The sequence below is a fragment of the Callorhinus ursinus genome, unplaced genomic scaffold, assembly GCF_003265705.2.
Source record: "Callorhinus ursinus isolate GAN/ISIS: 27379988/994484 unplaced genomic scaffold, GSC_fseal_2.0 scaffold26, whole genome shotgun sequence".
In the NCBI taxonomy this organism is placed as follows: Eukaryota; Metazoa; Chordata; class Mammalia; order Carnivora; family Otariidae; genus Callorhinus; species Callorhinus ursinus.
In genome coordinates this window covers 15,290,574-15,308,703 of record NW_027397088.1, presented here as the reverse complement: position 1 = coordinate 15,308,703, position 18,130 = coordinate 15,290,574, and positions in this window count along the sequence as shown.

Below are 18,130 nucleotides of genomic sequence, written 5' to 3'. Positions count from 1 at the left end.
ATATATATATATATATATATATATATATATATATATATATATATATAGTAGGTTCCACGCCCAGCATGGAGCCCAGTGCAGAGCTTGAACTCACTGAGATCAAGACCTGAGATGAGATCAAGAGTCAGATGCTTAACTGACTGAGCCACCCACGCGCCCCTTTTTGTGTATATATTTTTAAACAAAGGATTACAATAGCAACACGGATATTTATTGAATGCTTTCTATGTGTATTAGCTGTCCCAGGGCTTCTATAACAAAATACCACAAACCAGGTGGCTTAAAATAACAGAAATGTAGTCTCTCATAGTTCTGGTCTGGAAAAGTGCTAGTGGGGCTGTGCTCCCTCCTCCTAGCTTCTGATGGTTTCCTGGCAATCCCTGGGGGCTCCTTGACTTATAGTCACGGCATTTCCAATTCTGCCTGTGTATCACCAAGCTGTCCTCTCCCTGTGTGTTTCTCTCTGCTCTTTATAAGGACACCAGTCATATTAAGGATTTAGGACCCACCCTGCTCTAGTACGAACTTGTTTTAACCTTACATCTGGAAAGACCCCATTTCCAAATAAGGTCGCACTCTGAGGCACCGGGGGCTAGGACTTCAGCCTATGTGTTTTGGGTGGGACACAATTCAGCTCATCGCAGTATGTGTCAGGCACTTTGCTAGAATTCAGACATCTCCTTTACTCCTTATGATGACCTTATGAAATTAATAGTTATTACCTTCATTTCGTGGAGGACATTGAGCTTTGGAGGAACCCCACGACTTGGGTTTTCTGGTTGGGGAGACTGTCCTCCAACCAGTTGCCTTTGCAAGTAACCGGGCACTTTGATTTAGAGGAGAGACTTTGCTCCTAGGACGCTCCCATATGTTGGCCTTTTAGCAATGGCTTTCATTGTGCTTCTGTTTGATCCAAAGATTTTTCAGGTGGTCAGCTTACCTGGGCCAGAAAAGAAGTTTCCCAGAAGCTGGAGCAGGCCTGTCTGGTCATATTTTTTTCCCATTTTTTTGGACATGAGTACAATGTTGACCTTTCCAGGTACAGAAAGGTCTAGAATCCAGGACTTAAAGAAAACTCAGAGAAGATTGAAGACACACATGGTGATTTCCTGGTTGCACGGATGATATATATAGCAATATATATGCAGTGATAGATAAGACCCAAGATGAACACATGGGTAATTGTCCTTCACGGAGAAGAGAGAAAATGGGTTATCTGCTTCATCCCTCACCTTTCCTGATCCTCTTCATCGCTAGCCTTCCAAAGACTGATCAAATTGGGGAAATGGAGGCCACGTGGTGTTACTTTCCACCTTCACCTTAAAATTGCTTTAAGAAAAAAAATAAGCCCATGAAACCTGAGACTGCATGTCTAACTCTCCTCAGGAACATTCATATCTTAGCAGAACGCAAAGACAAAAGAATTGAACCAGATCAATTCTTCTGACCACCTTTCTCAAAGCAAGACATTAAAAACTTTTTTTAAATTAAGATGTTTATGGAAATCCACAAAGAAATGTAGATCAAATGGGAGGCCCCTTGGCAGGAGGAGGCTTGGGAATCTTGGGGCAGTTCTGTTTGCTCCTCCTTACTGCTTGGGGCAGCCTGTGTGGACCCCCCCCCCGGCCCCCCACTCCTTGCAGAACCCTTAGGGCCCTGAGGAGCCCAGTCACAAACCACTGGCCCAGATGACCTTTTAAATGTTTTGAGTAAAGAAAGATCTCTACGAGAAATAAAAGTGAGGGACAGAATAGCACATGTGGTTTGGTCCCAGCCCTCTCCTCAGTGTTTGGCAGGTCTCTATGTCTGATGCCTGTGTAAACGTCCAGAGAAAGAACCAGAGGAATCTACAATTCCTGCGAGAACAGACACTTCAAGGAAAGGCAGAGAAATCAGAGAGGAAATCAAGAGGGCTTTCAAACCTAAACTGTTTGCATTTTTTTTCCTTTTGCATCTAACATAACTTAGATGTTATTTGCCTAATTAAAAATTGAAAAAATTGAAAAAGAATTGAAAATTGAAAAAGAATGAATTTTAAAAATGCTCTAAATGCCTATATGTCTATAATGGAAGAATTTCAGTTATCGACTCACATCATTTTATATTTATTTATTTGTTTACTTATTTATTATAAAAAAAGATTTTATTTATTTATTTGAGAGAGAGAGCACTAGTGGAGGAGTGAGGGTGAGGGTGGGCAGGGGCAGCGGGAGAGGGAGAAGTAGACTCCCCCCTGAGCAGGGAACCCCACTCCTGGCTTGATCCCAGGACCCTGGGATCATGTCCTGAGCCGAAGGCAGCCACTTAACCAACTGAGCCACCCTGGCGTCCCAACTCACATCATTTTAGGAGAATGTATTTGTTTGGGTCAAACAATAAGTTACTTCTTATTTATACACATCATGTTCACACTGGTATATCTTTGGTAGCTTGGAGATATTTGATTCATAAATTTCTGATTTATTTATATGTATCGACAGTGTAATCCTTCACAGGACAAGGTGATACAAGACTGAAGTTGCCTTTCACGACATCTCCTTTGCTTCTTCCTTCATTTTCCCAATAAGCAGTCACATTTTACCATAGGCAGACCCTGACCCTTGGAGGTTTGGGGAGACTTTGTAGAGAAAGGCATTCATCACATGTTGAGAGAAGGCATTTTACCTTTTCACTTACCTCGCTAGACAGGCCCAGGAGTGAGGAGGGTTTCCCTCAAGCCCGAAAGGAAACTGAGTGGACTATTGTTTTTCGAACGGTTTATAGCCTGCCCTAGCTTTTACCACCTGCTGCCTAGCGCAAGGTTTCTATTTCAAAGAAGGCACACAATCTCACTGCCTGTTGATTCCCAGTCTCTCGACGTGGCTTATGGTCAGTCAAAAGCTGCAATGGTTTATTGAGTCTCTACTATGTGTCAGTTACAGTCGTAATTACGAGGGATGAAAAGATGATAGCAGTGTGGTCCACAAGCTTACAACCCCCAAGGAACCCGGAATCTAAACGTGTTGATAGTGCTGAAGAATCACAGACCACAAATTCAGAGTCAAAAAGAAATCTAAAGGTATTACTGCCCACTTCTTAGAATGCTGGGCTTGTTCCAGTTAGTAAAGCCGAATAAGGCTAGCTAAATAGTCAATACAGATAGATCTATATCTGTTAAAAATTGATGCACCAGTATTATGTGTATATTTTGATAAACTATAAATGATCCTTTTAAAAAATTCTTGTTTCCTTTTTCTCATTTCTAGTGGCATGTGAATTTCTTTATTCTCATCTGATGTCTTAGTGGATAGGGGAACATTAATTTATTTGAGTCGTAGACAACCTCACAACACACACACAAGTTTGGGAATGTCCTCTCTTAGGAAGAGCACTGGTCCAGCTAGAAAGTCCATTCTTGGGACACCTGGGGAAATTGAAATGTGGGCTGTACCTTATGCAGCAGTATTGTGTTTGTGTTCACTTTCCTGGCATGATAATTACTGGATAATTCTGTAGCAGGTTGTCCTCATTCTCAGGAGGGCTGAAGTTTTTGTGAGTGAAGTGTTATGATGTCTGCAAGAAACTCTTAAACGACTCAGATGTAAATAAAGAGATAACAATTTAAAATAAATAATAGCTAAAATTATTTAATTGGAGAGAGGGAGAGAAAGCAAATATGTGCTTGGTAACAATTGGTGCATCTGAGTAAGGACTATGTGGGTTTTTTTTTTTTAAGGATTTTATTTATTTGAGAGAGCGAGCACATGAGTGAGAGGCAGAGGGAGAAGGAGGCTCCCCACTGAGCAAGGGTCCTGAGATCATGAGCTGAGCCAAAGGCAGATGCTTACCGGACTGAGCCACCCAGGTGCCCTTATGTGGGTGTTTGTTATACCATTTTTAGAGCTTTTCTATAGGTTTAAGAGGTTTTAAAGTTAAAAATCAGGAGTGGGTAGAATAAAAAGCCCAGGTCTCTGGCATGGTGGTATATCCTACAATGGAACTTTCTCCAAGTCCCCGGCACCACTTGGACCTTTCATTATTGTCCATATTGTGTTGAACCTCTAGCAAAAAAAAACCTCAAGGGATATCATAGATTCTGGATCCATTGCTTTTCTTTCATTCCGACATGTTTTGCCGGTTCTGATCATTAAAACGACCGATGTCTATGTCACCATTGGATCCGTAGAGGTGCCAGTTGGCTGTGGTTTATTCTGAATCATTATCCTTGTCCTATCTAAGTACCACTGAGGCGGCGCCCGGGTGGCTCAGTCGTTACGTGTCTGCCTTCGGCTCAGGTGGTGACCCCGGGGTCCTGCGATGGAGCCCCGCATCCGGCTCCTTGCTCTGCGGGAGGCCTCCTTCTCCCTCTCCCACTCCCCCTGCTTGTGTTCCCTCTCTCGCTGTGTCTCTCTCTGTCAAATAAATGGGATCTTAAAAAAAAAAATCTTTAAGCGCCACTGATTTATAGGACGCATTTTTTTAAAATATATACCACGATGAAGGGAAAGAGTCTAAATTGTTAGATGCCATCAACCCCAAGATGCATGGTGATATCAGAGATGTGAAAAGTTGGAAAAAATTGCATCTGAGATTCCATGAGGTTTCGCGTATCACCAGGATTACAAGGAAGAGCAAAAACAAAGTGTGGGTGAGGAGAGGCAGATCAATGAGTGCTACCGGAATGAGCCTGCGGGAGCCAGTACTCCTGTCGGGGGGCGGTTTGGGGGTGTCTGTGGGGGGCAGTGCCTGGGAGTAGCCACCACTGAAACGGAAAGAAACAGAACATGCTCCCAGTAAGAGTCAGCACTTACGCATCTTCATTTGGCCACTCCTCTTCCTGCAGGTGTCCCACAAGTCAGCCCTTTCCACACAACGATCTCATTGTATCTTCACAACAACCGGGTAGGGAATTTATGATTATACCCTCCTTACAGACAGAGAAAGCTGAGGGCTAGAGACATTACATGCCTTGCCCAGGGCCGCACAGGAAGGAGGAGGCAGAGCTGTGTCTCACAAGCAAGCAGACCGCTCTCAAAATCCACACTCTAACTGCTCTGTATACTTTGCTCCAAATGCTAAAAAAAAAAAAAAAAAAGCATGAGGAAAAGGGCTGTGGTTATATAAAAATTTAAAAATAAGAGCACACATAGAATGACATCTGGAAATCTGGGTCCTCTTGTCAGTGAGGTCTTCCCAGATCATCCTTTATTAAAAGGGCCCCACTTCCTGCTCCCACACACCCATCCCCCCTTCCGCTGCTTATTTTTTCTCTATGGCGCTTCCCACCGTCACCAACCCCCCTACTGTCTATTGATTTGTGTAGTGCCTCTGCCCTCCCACTGTCTTTCATTCATTGCTGTGTCTCCAGCACCTACGACAGTGTCTTGCACATAGCAGGTGCTCAGTGTTTGCTGAATGGGGTCTAGTCCTGTGTTTGTCACTTGGGAAGCCAGCAGTCTGATTCCAAAGCTCTTAGTCTGAACTGTCCTCTCAACGGCCAAGGACCCTCCTGCTCCCCAATCTGTGTCAGCCCTTCTGGGCTTCCTTCCTGTAGCTCTTTGCAATGGGCCACTGTGCTTTTGTTTAGCATTTCGGTCTCTCCCTCCATTGTTACCTGGTCGAAATTAAAGTTCACGTTCCTCTTTTGTCTCCAATAGCAATTCTCTTTCCTCCTGTCCTATTCATCATTGTATAGATGAATAACTCTTTAGATTAGCTCCTTGGCTGGAGGTGAGTAGAACAAAGGAGGAGAGAGAAGGACACTAGGCCACCTGGGCTCAGGTGACGCACTGCCCACCGCTGAGTGTCTCCACGGATTAGGTCTCCAACTGGGCCCTCGGGGTTGACTGGAACCCATCCTAGATTCTCTAGAGCATTTCTCCCAAGTTATGCACCCCTTACCCTCAGAAGATGCCCTGCTCCCTACTTCTCAGAGCATGTAGGGCCCCCCTGACCTCTGCCATCCAATTTAAGCGCTCCTCTGTACGCACCTCTCCCTGCTTCTTGCTACCCGCCCAATGCAGCAGGAACCCCCACTCCCACCTGAGGCCCACTCCTCTGCTTCTCTCCAGAGGCTCTCCCCTGCCCGTTCACTCAGGCTTTGCTCTGTCAGTTGTCTGCTCTTTGCCCTATCTCCAATGTTTGCCTTTCTAGCATGTCATTTCCAACAGAATTTAAACCAACTTGAGTTTCTTCCATTGGAAAGGAAAAAAAATAAGAATAAAGCATCAGCATCACCTTCCAGTCAAACTTCAAAATTTACATACATACATACATACATATGTGTGTGTATATATATGCATGTGTGTAAATATATATAATATATAGAAATATAATATATAGTGTATTATAGAAAAACGTTATGTGTATATATATATGATGTATATTTGTATGTGTATATGATTTTCCACAAATGCACAAATGTGATCATATCATCATATGGTGCCTGAATATTTCAATTTGCAAAGGGGATGCTATTTTTGCTAATAATAAATGGAAGCATTAAATTTTCTTTCTTATGTCATGTGTTTTGGCCTGTAATTTCTGAGATGGGGCTCTGACGTTTATCCTCCCAGGGAAGGAAAGAAAGACCTGGCCTTTTGCCTCTTTAGTAAGATAGTAGGTTTGACCAAGTAACCCAACCTCTCTGGTTCCCTGCCCTGACCCACACCCACAACACTGCTGACAAAGGGACCGTGCTAAAGGACCAATCTGATCACCTTTCCTCAAGCTTTTCAATGAATCATCATTGTCTTCAGGGTAAATCCCAAACATCCTGATTCCATTTACAAGACGCATCTTAACTGGGTTCTCCCCACCTCCCACCTCTTGGGGCAGACCGTGTTGTTGTTCTCCATGGTTTATGACCCCTTCTTGGGGGAAAGATTATACCTCCCTTGCCCCACTGGTGGCAAACTCGGCTAGTGAAATGTGAGCATGGAACCATGGCACTTCCAGGCAGAAGTTTAATAGCCAGTGCATGGTCCATTTGCCCTCCCTCATGAGACCAATAATGTTCCATATAGAGGTTGATTCTACCATCTACTAGTTCCTGGAGTGAATACAAAGTAAGCAGAGCTCCCTCTGGTTCTTAATGGCCAGGTCACATTAGGAAGAAATTGACGCTTGTTATAAGCCATTGAGATTTGGGGGTCATTTGTCACTTCAGTCTAACCTCTTGCGTCCTGACTGTACCTTTGCAACCTTATCTCTTGTCATTCCCTCTTTGCATCTTAAACTCGAATCCGGTCATGTTTCTGCTGTTTTTGAGTCCACCCATGGTAAGAAATATATTTTACGTCGTAACCTGGTACTTTCTTCACGGATATACATAGATACACATGTAAGTTGAACAAAAAGCTCTGTGGAAAGATCCTTATTGTGGGCAATTCACTCTGATCTATTCTATTGCATTTAAGTAAAAATGCTGGTCAGGACCCACTAAGTTGATTTCATGACTCATTGATGAGTCACAATCCTATTTGGAGAACATTGCTTGACCCTATTGAAAAGCTGCACTTCTGCTTACACACTCCCAAACATTCTCCAGGGCTCTGCGAGAAAGGCACCTATTCTAGGAAAAAAAAAAAATCTTCCTACTGTAGAGTGGCCTAAGTGGTCCTACAGCAGCCAGTAGTTCTGTTTTATATTCAGCTCTTCTTTTCTTTTTCTTTTTTTGTTTCAATTGTGGTAAAAACAAAAACAAAAACAAAAACAAAAACCAAAAAACCCCCTAAAAACAAAAGAAACACATAAAATAAAATTCGTCATACTATTTCTTTTCTTCTTTTTCTTTTTTAGGTAGGCTCCACCCCCAGCATGGAGCCCAACACGGAGCCCAACATGTAACTTGAACTCACAACCCTGAGTTCAAGAGTCGGACACTTAACCTACTGAGCCACCCAAGCACTCCTATCATCTTAACCATTTTCAAGAGTACAGTTCAGCAATGTTGAGCATATTCCATTGTTGTCCGGAATGCCTTCCATCTTGCACATTGGAACTCTGTACCAATAGAAAAATAACTCCCTTTCCCAGCATTTCCCCAGCCAACTGTCATTCTACTTTCTGTCACTATGGGTTTCACTACTTTAGATACCTCATACAAGCAAAATTGTACAGTATTTGTCCTTCTTTTTTTTAAAGATTTTATTTATTTATTTGACAGAAAGAGAGATAGGGAAAGCAGGAACACAAGCAGGGGGAGTGGGAGAGGGAGAAGCAGGCTTCCCGCAGAGCAGGGAGCCCGATGTGGGGCTTGATCCCAGGACCCTGGGATCGTGACCTGAGCCTAAAGCAGACACTTAAGGACTGAGCCACCCAGGCACCCTGTCCTTTTAAAAAAAAAAATTATTTTTAAATAACCTCTACACCCAACATGGGGCTCAAACTCACAACCCCGAGATCAAGAGTCACATGCTCTACCAACTGAGCTAACCAGGTGCCCCAGTATTTGTCCTTTGGTGACTAGCTTGTTTCACTCAGCATAATGTCCTCAAGGTTCATCCACATTGTAGCATGTGTCAGAATTTCTGCCCTATTTAAAGCTGAGTAACATTCCGTTGTATATGCCATTCCTTGTTTATTCATTCACCCATTGATAGACATTTGGGTTTCTTTCACCTCTTGGTTATTTTGAGCAGTGCTGCTATGAACATAGAGGGGTGTGCAACTATCTCCTCAAGAGCCTACTTTCTTTTTTTAAGATTTATTTATTTATTTATTTATTTATTTGAGAGAGAGCAGGAGCGGGGGAGAGGGGTAGAGGGAAAGGAAGAAGTGGACTTCCTGCTGAGCAGGGAGCCTGATGTGGGGCTCCATCCCAGAACCTGAGCTGAAGGCAGATGCTTAACCAACTGAGCCACCCAGGCTCCCCCACTTTTTTTTTTTAATTTATTTACTTTAATTTAGAGAGAGAGAGAATAGTAGTCATCCGAATGACCTGTATGGACCTTTGGGACAGGAGTAATTATTATCCTTTGTGGCACCTCCGGTCTTAACATGTTTGTCATACAGTGTGTACACAATAATGTGTATATCATGAAAGAAGGTGTTCCCGGTGGTAGTTTTAAACTATGTCTGCAAATTCTTTGTCACTCTTTCCTTTAAAAAGACAGTACTGAGTACTCTCCTCTTTGAGGTTGGTAAGGCTTACTGACTCTCTTTTAAGAAATAGGACGTGGTGGAAGTTATGCTATGTGACTTCTGAGGCTGAGCCATTAAAAGATTAAGATTATAGCTTCTGTGTGGCTCTCTCTTGGATCACTAGCTCCAGGGCAAGCCAGCTGCCACGTTGTGAGGACATTCAAACAGGCCCATGAAGTAGCCCTCCCTACCAGCAGCCGGGGTCAGCCATCCTAGATGTGGTTCCTCGTCCTCCCACCCCAGTCAAGCCTTTGGATGACTGCAGGTCCAGCCAACATCTGTCTGCAATCCCTTGTACAACCCTGAGCCAGAACCACCCAGCTCTCTAATTTCTGACCCAGAGAAACTCCAAGAGCTAAAAAGTATCTCGTGTTGGTTTAAGCTACTCAGTTTTGGGATAATTTATTACACCGCAATGGATAACTAATGTACTCCGACTTTATAGATAATCAAGTTGATGCTTGTAGAAATGAAGTAAGCTGCTCTGGACCACACAACTAATAAGTGGAGGTACTGAATCTCAAATGCACGGGATCTCTAAACTTCTAGACTCCATGACTTTTAACAACATGCAATAGTTCGCTCTTGGTGAAGGCATGATGGCCCCTCCCTGTAAGAGTCCCTCTAAATGATGCCAAGCAGCAGCGCCATGGCTTCGTTGCTCTGGGGTTCACATCTTGGGCTGGCTTGGGTCCCTTCCTCATTAGTAACCTTCGAAGAGTAATTTAGAAAAAAGAGTAATTGGAAATCTTATTCAATTCAAAGACCAAAAACCAACTAGCTTCTGCCTTTTCTCCTTGGCCCTTATCTTGTTTTCTGTCTTCTCTGGCATCATGTTTACCCTGCTCAGTCATTTGACAAACAACCTCTCAAGGTCCTGGCTGGAACATGCCAATGGTTCTGTAGAACAATTAAGCTTCATTTCAGTTTGAGCTCATTTCGTGACAGCTTTCCACACTTGAGACCATCATCCGTACGGGATCAGAGTGATCGGGCTGCTTGGCTCTGTTTTGGAAGCCATCCCCGACAAGTGCTCCGCTTGTCTTCGTGCCCTGGCGTTTGGATCTCCCTGCCCCCTTCTGTCACCACCGAGGTTGGGTCATGGCTTTTGCGTCCTTTCCTCCTCTCTTTGCATTCTTTGCTCCTTGTTCCCTTGCTTTACTCACTGGCTCCTATTTCAGGCGACATTGTGTTCTTGGGAAGTCAGCCTTTTCTCCACATCTCAGTTCACTTAGCTAAGGAATGGCTGTAAGGATATCTGCCTAGCAAGGTTGTTCTGCAAGCTTAATGACAGGATAGGTAAAGCCCCCAGCATGGCATCTGACACAGGGTCCGTGTTCATAAATGAGAGCTTTTATCTAGTATTTCTCTTTCCATTATCAGCTCTGTTCCCTAATTCTCTCTCAACCCATTACAGAGATTGGACCCTATTTGTCATGTGGTCTAAGATTGCTTCTTCCTTCTGTGTTTTTTCCTTTGTCACTGGAACAGCCGCTGCCTTTCAGACTGCCATTTGGGATTCAGCTCACTCTTCTGGCTCCTCTCTCAGGCCACGTGGCACCAAACTACCCCCTCCCACCTTCTGGTTTTGTCTGTCCTCGTTTAGCTTTTTATTACCCTCCCCAAGGCTCCTGAAGCCCTCTGCCATCTGCCCTCACCTGGCCCAGCTGTTTTTAGGTCACCTCATCCTTTTATATTATTCCCTTCCCAGGTAACCAACAAATGACTCTATTTTCCAAGTAACTCCCACAGATGCTTCCTCCGCCTCTAAAAAATACTTGACACTGATGTTTCAATGTAACTCTGGCTCCTGCAGATTCCTCTTCCAGACGCCTAACCCTGCTCCCCTCTGTGGGGGAAAGGGGGTATCCCTCACCAGCTCCTGGAGGGGCACACCTTCCTGAAGACACAGGGACTGCAGTCTTGCGCAGTGATAGAATTTTCAAAGTTCTAATCTATTTAAATTTTGGATTATAGAGATAAGAAGCCCTTAGAAGTCCCCAGGGGGCAGCCTGAAGGACCCATCTGACCCATTTTGAATCTTATCACTAGTTTGCAAATTACCTGGGGACACGTTCCTTTCTATCCCACGGATTGGAGGAGCTCATCCATGTCCTGCTAACATTTTGGACTGACTTCAGAAATATATATATGTATATATATTTTCATTTTCAATTCACTAGCCACAGAATTAGAAGCTAAGGATGACATTCGAGAGCACAAAATATTTAATTACTCTCCCATCCCCACCCCCCTGCATTCTAGTCAAGAGTCAAGCAAACACAGTAATCCCAGAAGGAAATAGGGAAATAAAAGAAGCTTTCTCTTTTGCTTTCTTGGCAGGAGTTTGCTCTGAGGGTACCAAAAACCCAATGACCATATGTTGTATTGGCGTTTTGAAGTGGCCAGAGTGGATTAGTGGGGATAGGAACCAGGGGTAGGGACGCAAGGTTGTCATCATCATGGAAAGACAGTTGAACAGGGCTGGACCTCCTTCATTACCTGCATCTGCCTTGCACTAGTTGTGTGATGTTGGGTGAGTCACTGAACTGGACCAAGTCTTAGACTTTTCCTCCGAGAGGATGATGATGAAACTCCCTTCACTGAGCAGTTGAGTTAGAATGATGTCACACACAGGGAGCTTCTGGAGCCTCTTGGGGGGTGGGGGTGGGGGCCCAAGGGAGGGGGGACTGTGGTGGGCATGAGGGTAGGTCAACTCTGACTTCTCCTATGGAGTTTCCTGGTCTTTTCTGGTCACGGATGAACTGTGTTTGTTTGATCACTCTTGAACTGGGATAAATAGCGAATTTCAGGCAAGGTTATAAGCTCTCTTTATTCATTTATTTCCTTTTTTTTTTTTTTTTTTTTTTTGCCAAGTGGGGAGCTGGCTGAAACTTGGAGATTTGCCCAAGGTCACACAGACCTGTTCTGGGAGGCGTGAGCCTGTTCTTTTTCACATCCTGGTTCTGTGTTAAGTTCACTATAACGTGTTACTTCTCACTGCTCAGGGGGGTCATCAGGTGAGATCAAAGGATTTTTGGGTCTTTGGGAAAGGATTCCCAAAGTAAGTGTCTGCTAGAACTTCTTCTCCTTCATTTTGGGAAGTTTGGGGGCAAATGTTCATGTACTGGCCCTCAAACCTTAGGATTTTGAGCCGCCATATTGATTCTGAGGGCAGTTATCCCAGTTAGTTCAGATCCTCTCTGCTTGATGTCACTTTGAGTCATCTTGGCCATGGTTCAGAGATTGACCCAGGCACTTGGGCAAGATAGCCAGATCCGATTTTCCCCTTCTCACACAGAAGGAATCCATTTTATAAGAAACTCACTTTGTCACTTGGAAGCCAGAAATCATCCACCCCTTGTTCCACAAATGTCTGTCGCTTCTACCGCCCCTTCTCCCTTTCCTTTCTTCCAGGTCTGTGGCTCGGCTTTCTCCCATTTCTCAGAACCACACACAAATCTGCATATGATTCCCTCCATTCTTTTCCCCTGCCCTGCCCCCACCCACCCAAGGTATTCATCTCTACTTAAGACAAAATTTAATGTTCATGTCACAATCAAGTTATTTGCCAGGAGCAGTCCAGAGGCTAGTGTGTAGGTTCACCCATTTACCACTGCTACCCAAAACATTTTAAGTATCTCTCTGTAGGTTCTGCTACGCAGTTTTCTTGAGTTGTTAAGTTTTTCCTTTCCTACCATTTTCTCCTCTTGCTCCTTCTTGTTTTATCTCTCCCACCCCTAAAAAGCATAGTTTAGAGACTTACTACTTCCATTTTAATAGCAAATCTTTAGTGAGTACTGTATCTTGGTTCCTATGACAATCTGCTGCTGGTGGGGAGGGAGACAGAAGGAATCTAAGCCAGTCTCGTCCTCCAGGCCTATCAGCATAAATACCTAAAATACCTCAATGAAAGGCTCAGGCCACTCCTTGAATCTAGAGTTGTGTCTTAACCTTACCTTTGTCCCCATGGTGCCTTACTAAGGTGCCCTGTTTATTTTTCCACTGATGAATTTATCTTCTGGAGATTATCCAGCTATGGTTAGGAGAGTTGAACATCACCCAGAACATCAAGGTCTTTGAATTGTTGTTTAGGTCTTTATTTCTCCTTTCTGAAGAGCAGTTTCCTTTAAGCTACTCAAGAGCAAACACCAAGGACAAAGGTGGGCAGTCGGGGAATGACAGGTGAATGGTTGGGTAGCAAGATTAGCCAGAGAGATAAATGCAATTCTTGCTTTTTGCAAAAGCACAGAGACAAAGTCACATCTTCCCCGAAAAGGGGATTAGATATGAGGTTACTTCCTCTAAAATATCCACACTTCTATGAGATTTAAAAAGAGTTGAGAATGTGAAAAATTTGGCTTACAAATTTCTAAGTTCCCAGAGCTACGTTTAAAGATAACTTTCACGTAGGCAAAATGAACTCAAGAACACGGGGGAGGCATTCAAATGAACAATTCCTAAACTGATAAACATTTCTCAAGCAGCTACCATGCGTCCAGCATGGGGCAAACAGACTTCCGGCCCTCAAGTTCTCAAGTAAGGGATTATAGAATGAGATGAAAAATCACGATAGAAATATGGATAAAGTACAGAATAACTCTCCAGAAAGGGAGGACTAGGTAGTTTACGTTCTGAACTAGGTCTTGAAGGAGAAACAGGAGGTCACGAGTCCAGCAAAGTAGGACATTTATAGGCACAGAATTTCGTGCGGTGTTTAGGAGACCATGGGACTGGGCCGTACAATGGGAAGGGGGAACTGAGAGCAGAGCCACACTAAGACTTTTGGGCTTGATTCCCTTAGGTGAAGGAGAATTAATGAAGCATTTAAAGTGATACGCTGGCAAGGGCTTTGCTTTAGTTTATAAAGCACCCTTATAGCAATGTGAGCAACAGAACTCACTTATAGTTTTTGTCTAGTAGTTCCTCATTCTGCTTTGTGTGATGACAGCTCTGTTATTAGCATATCTGAGTTGCTCTGTATATGTGCATGCTTCTAATACCTTCTTTATTCATGGATTGATTAAGGGCTTTGGGAGTTGCCTCAACTTTGCTGGTGTTTGGCTAATTCTTAGAATCATATAAAGGTGAAGTAAGTTACAGAATTTAGGCATTTAAGCTGTATGCTAGGTAATAAAGGAGGGTGAAAGGGGAACTCTTATTTATTGTACTACTAATAAGTACGTTTGGAGGCAACTCTGAGTAGGCCTTATAACCAAGAGGGTGGCTCATTCGTTTTGTTGGATCTCTGAGATTAGAAATGCACCACTGCATTCTCCGTAGCTTGTGTAAGAAGGTGGGTGCTGCTGAGAAGATAATTTCTTTTTTTAAAAGAATTTCATTGAAGTTTATTACAGATCTCATAATCTAGAGGGTTAAACATTACCTGGGGTGTATTACAAAGGCATAGAATCAGAAGAATAGCATTACAAAGCCATCAATTGAAGACTACATATATAAAAGGCTAAAAAGATCACGAAGCAAGTTCTAAACCATAGATAGAATGCCGAAATGCACAGGAAAATGGACTGATAGCTTAGGTAAATTTCCTAGATTTTTCTTTGGTCAGATGCCAGGCAGTGGTACCTTTCAATAAAAATTGAAATAAAACCTGGGAAATGCTATTCCTATTTTGAAATGACTCAAAATCCCTCTCCTTTTCCTTGTCAAATAATAACAATAAGGCAAATCGCTGCTAAATTAGAGGAGTAGAGACAGGTCATGGTGGGCCCAGACTTTGGCCGTGTCCGCCCCCTGCTGTGGACTCTCGCTGCCCCTGCAGATACGGGCTGCAGCATCCTCCCACACCACCCCCACCCATGTGCCTGCGCTGACCTGCTCGCTCCTGGGCCCCAGACCTCCGCCTCCACCACTCACCACCAAGGGCCTGTATTTTGTGGCTCCTGCCCTCCAGCCTCCTTCCGGAGATGGATTTGTTACCTGCCTCTGGCCTCCAGGACTCCAGCAGTGGGGAGCCTGCCTCATGCCCGGACACACTGGACCACCACCACCAGCATTTTGGACCTGGCAAGCCATTTAACCTCTCCAAGACTCGGAGTCCCAGCATGCAGTGTAGGGATGACAGGGCAGGCCTATCCTATCTCTGAGGCTGTTTTGAGGACCATGCTGGGTGACCCGTATTGAAACCCCTTATATATCATAGAGCCCAACAATGAAAGAGACCACGAAGCATATCAAGCTGGGCCTGGACGGACCTATGGATTCATCTCTGAATTGTTGCAAGTGCCAGGGAGCATGTACACTTAACTGGTCCTACACAGCACCTGGAAGAGGCGGGCATGTTCATGCTGCCAGTGACAATGAATGTGTTGGTGGAGATCACAGCTAATCGAACCACACGCAACAGACAACAGCTTTGCTTTCCCACCCAATCCATCCCCAAAGCCTCCCACTTGCCAATGGATCTGGAGCCATCTTATAGGAAGGACATCAAGGGCATCAGTTAGGCTGCTCTTTGAAAAATGGATTGTTGGGAGACAAACCACGAGAGACTCTTAACTCTAGGAAACAAACTGAGGGTTGCTGGAGGGGAGAGGGGTGGGAGGATGGGGTAACTGGGTGACGGGCATTAAGGAGGGCACGTGATGTAATGAGCACTGGGTGTTATAGGCAACTGATGCAATCACTGAACTCTACCTCTGAAACTAATAATAAAATGCATGTTAATTAATTGATTTAAATAAAAAGAAAAATAATAGGGGCTCCTAGGTGGCTCAGTCGCTTAAGTGTCTGCCTTTGGCTCAGGTCATGATCCTGGGGTCCTGGGATCGAGCCCCACATCAGGATCCTTGCTTGGTGGGGAGTCTGCTTCTCCAATTCCTTCTGCCCTTCCTCCTACTTGTGCTCTCTCTTGCACTCTCTCTTTCTCATAAATACAATCTTTAAAAAAAATATATAAAAATAAAAACTACTTGAAAACAAAACAAACAACAAAAATGGATTGTTTTCTCCCGTTTATCACCAGATGAAATCGAACACACTCCCTCTGTAGTTTACAGTAATCCTGGCTTTGCTGGTCTTGGAGGCAGCTTCCTAACTTGCACAGCACTCCCGAGTGTCCACTCCCACCTGCACAGTGAAGCCCCCCCCCCGCCCCCTCGGCAGCAAGGGCACACTTGCCACGTGAGAACACAGCTTTCTTCTAACAGTGACAGCACGCGTGGGTGCGTGGGGAGGTGTATCTGCCGAAGAGGAAGGGGGTTAGAAGTAAGACAATGCACTTGTCAACTTTCCTAAGCCTCTCAGAGCCTGAGCAACAAATCATTCAACTTTCATATCCATTTCAATGATGCCCAACTCAAATAACACATTTCCTCCACATTCCTTCTGTGATGAGAATGGGAAAGTAAAATTTCTTTGAAGTAAACCCTTTTGATTTTCTTTTTTTTTTTAAAGATTTTATTTATTTATTTGAGAGAGAGAGAATGAGAGATAGAGAACACGAGAGGGAAGAGGGTCAGAGGGAGAAGCAGACTCCCTGCTGAGCAGGGAGCCCGATGTGGGACTTGATCCCGGGACTCCAGGATCATGACCCCAGCTGAAGGCAGTCGCTTAACCAACTGAGCCACCCAGGCGCCCAAACCCTTTTGATTTTCAAACAAATCCTGTTGGCATCCTCAGAGTCAGTCCTGGCTTCTCTGTGTTGTTAATTGTCTTCATAATTGTCATCTGTGACACACGTGTATTGAGCGATTACTACACACCAGCCACTGTGTTAAGAGTTTGCGTTCGCATCTCATTTCATCTTCCTACTAACCCAGTAAGGTATGTGTTGTGATCTCCACTTAACAGATGAGGAAACCGGTGCTCAGGGAAGTTGTAAGTTACCCGAGTTCACACAAATAACCGTATCTGCAGAGGCAGCTGGAGTCCACACAGAGGGCTGATGGGGCCAAAGTTTGGGCCCACCACGCCCTGGTCATTTGGTGACGCTTCCAGTTCTGCCTCCCTGACATCTTGCTGTGTCCCCCACATAGGTCCATTGCCCTCTCCAGGACTTTTCCAGGCTTGGGGTCCTTACCGCATCAGTTAGCATGCTACTGGACACCATGTGTGGAATGGCTTGCCGACTATTCCTCCAACACCATACCTCACAAGCCTGCGCTCCGCATCCTTTTGCAGCTCTTAGGATAAAACATGCACTCTTAACCAGCTCACCAGGCCCCACCTGTGGCGCCCGCACTCCCCGCCCCTCTGGTCTGGCCCTCCTGGACTTTTAGTTCCTCGTGGTCTTGCTCACTCATCTTTTCACCTCTCAGTTTAGAAGTTCCTTGTTCAGAGAACCTTCCCCGCTTCCCTGTGTGAGGAGGTCTGCCTTTTACTTTCTAAGAAATGGCGGTAAACTAGACATAGCCCAAAATTTACTATTTTGACTGTTTTTTTTTTAAAGATTTTATTTATTTATTTGACAGAGAGAGAGAGAGTGGGCACAAGCAGGGGGAGCAACAGAGGGAGAGGGAGAAGCAGACTCCCCATCGAGCAGGGAGCCTGATGCGGGACTCGATCCCAGGACCCTGGGATCATGACCTATGCTCAACCGACTGAGCCACCCAGGCATCCCCGTTTTGACTGTTCTGAAGTGCGCAGTGGGTGGTGTTAAGTCTGTGTGCATTGTGTAACCTATCAACAGAGCCCTGCTTGTTTTGCAAAACTGAAACCATGTGCCCATTGAACAATAACTCTGCCATTCTTTCTCCCTCATAACCCTTGGCAGCCATGATTTTATTTTCTCTGAGAATTTGACTACTCTCAGTGTCTCATGTTAAGTGGGATCATACAGTATTTGTCTTTTTGTGACTGGCTTATTTCAGTTAGCTTAAAGTCCTCGAGGTTCATCCAAGTTGTAGCCTGGGTCAGAATTTCCTTTCTTTTTAAGGCTGAATAATATTTCACTGTATGACAAGACCACGTTTTGTTTATATGTTCATCCCTTGATAGATACGTGGGTGCTTCCACCTCTTGGCTAATGTGAATAGTGTTTGCTCTG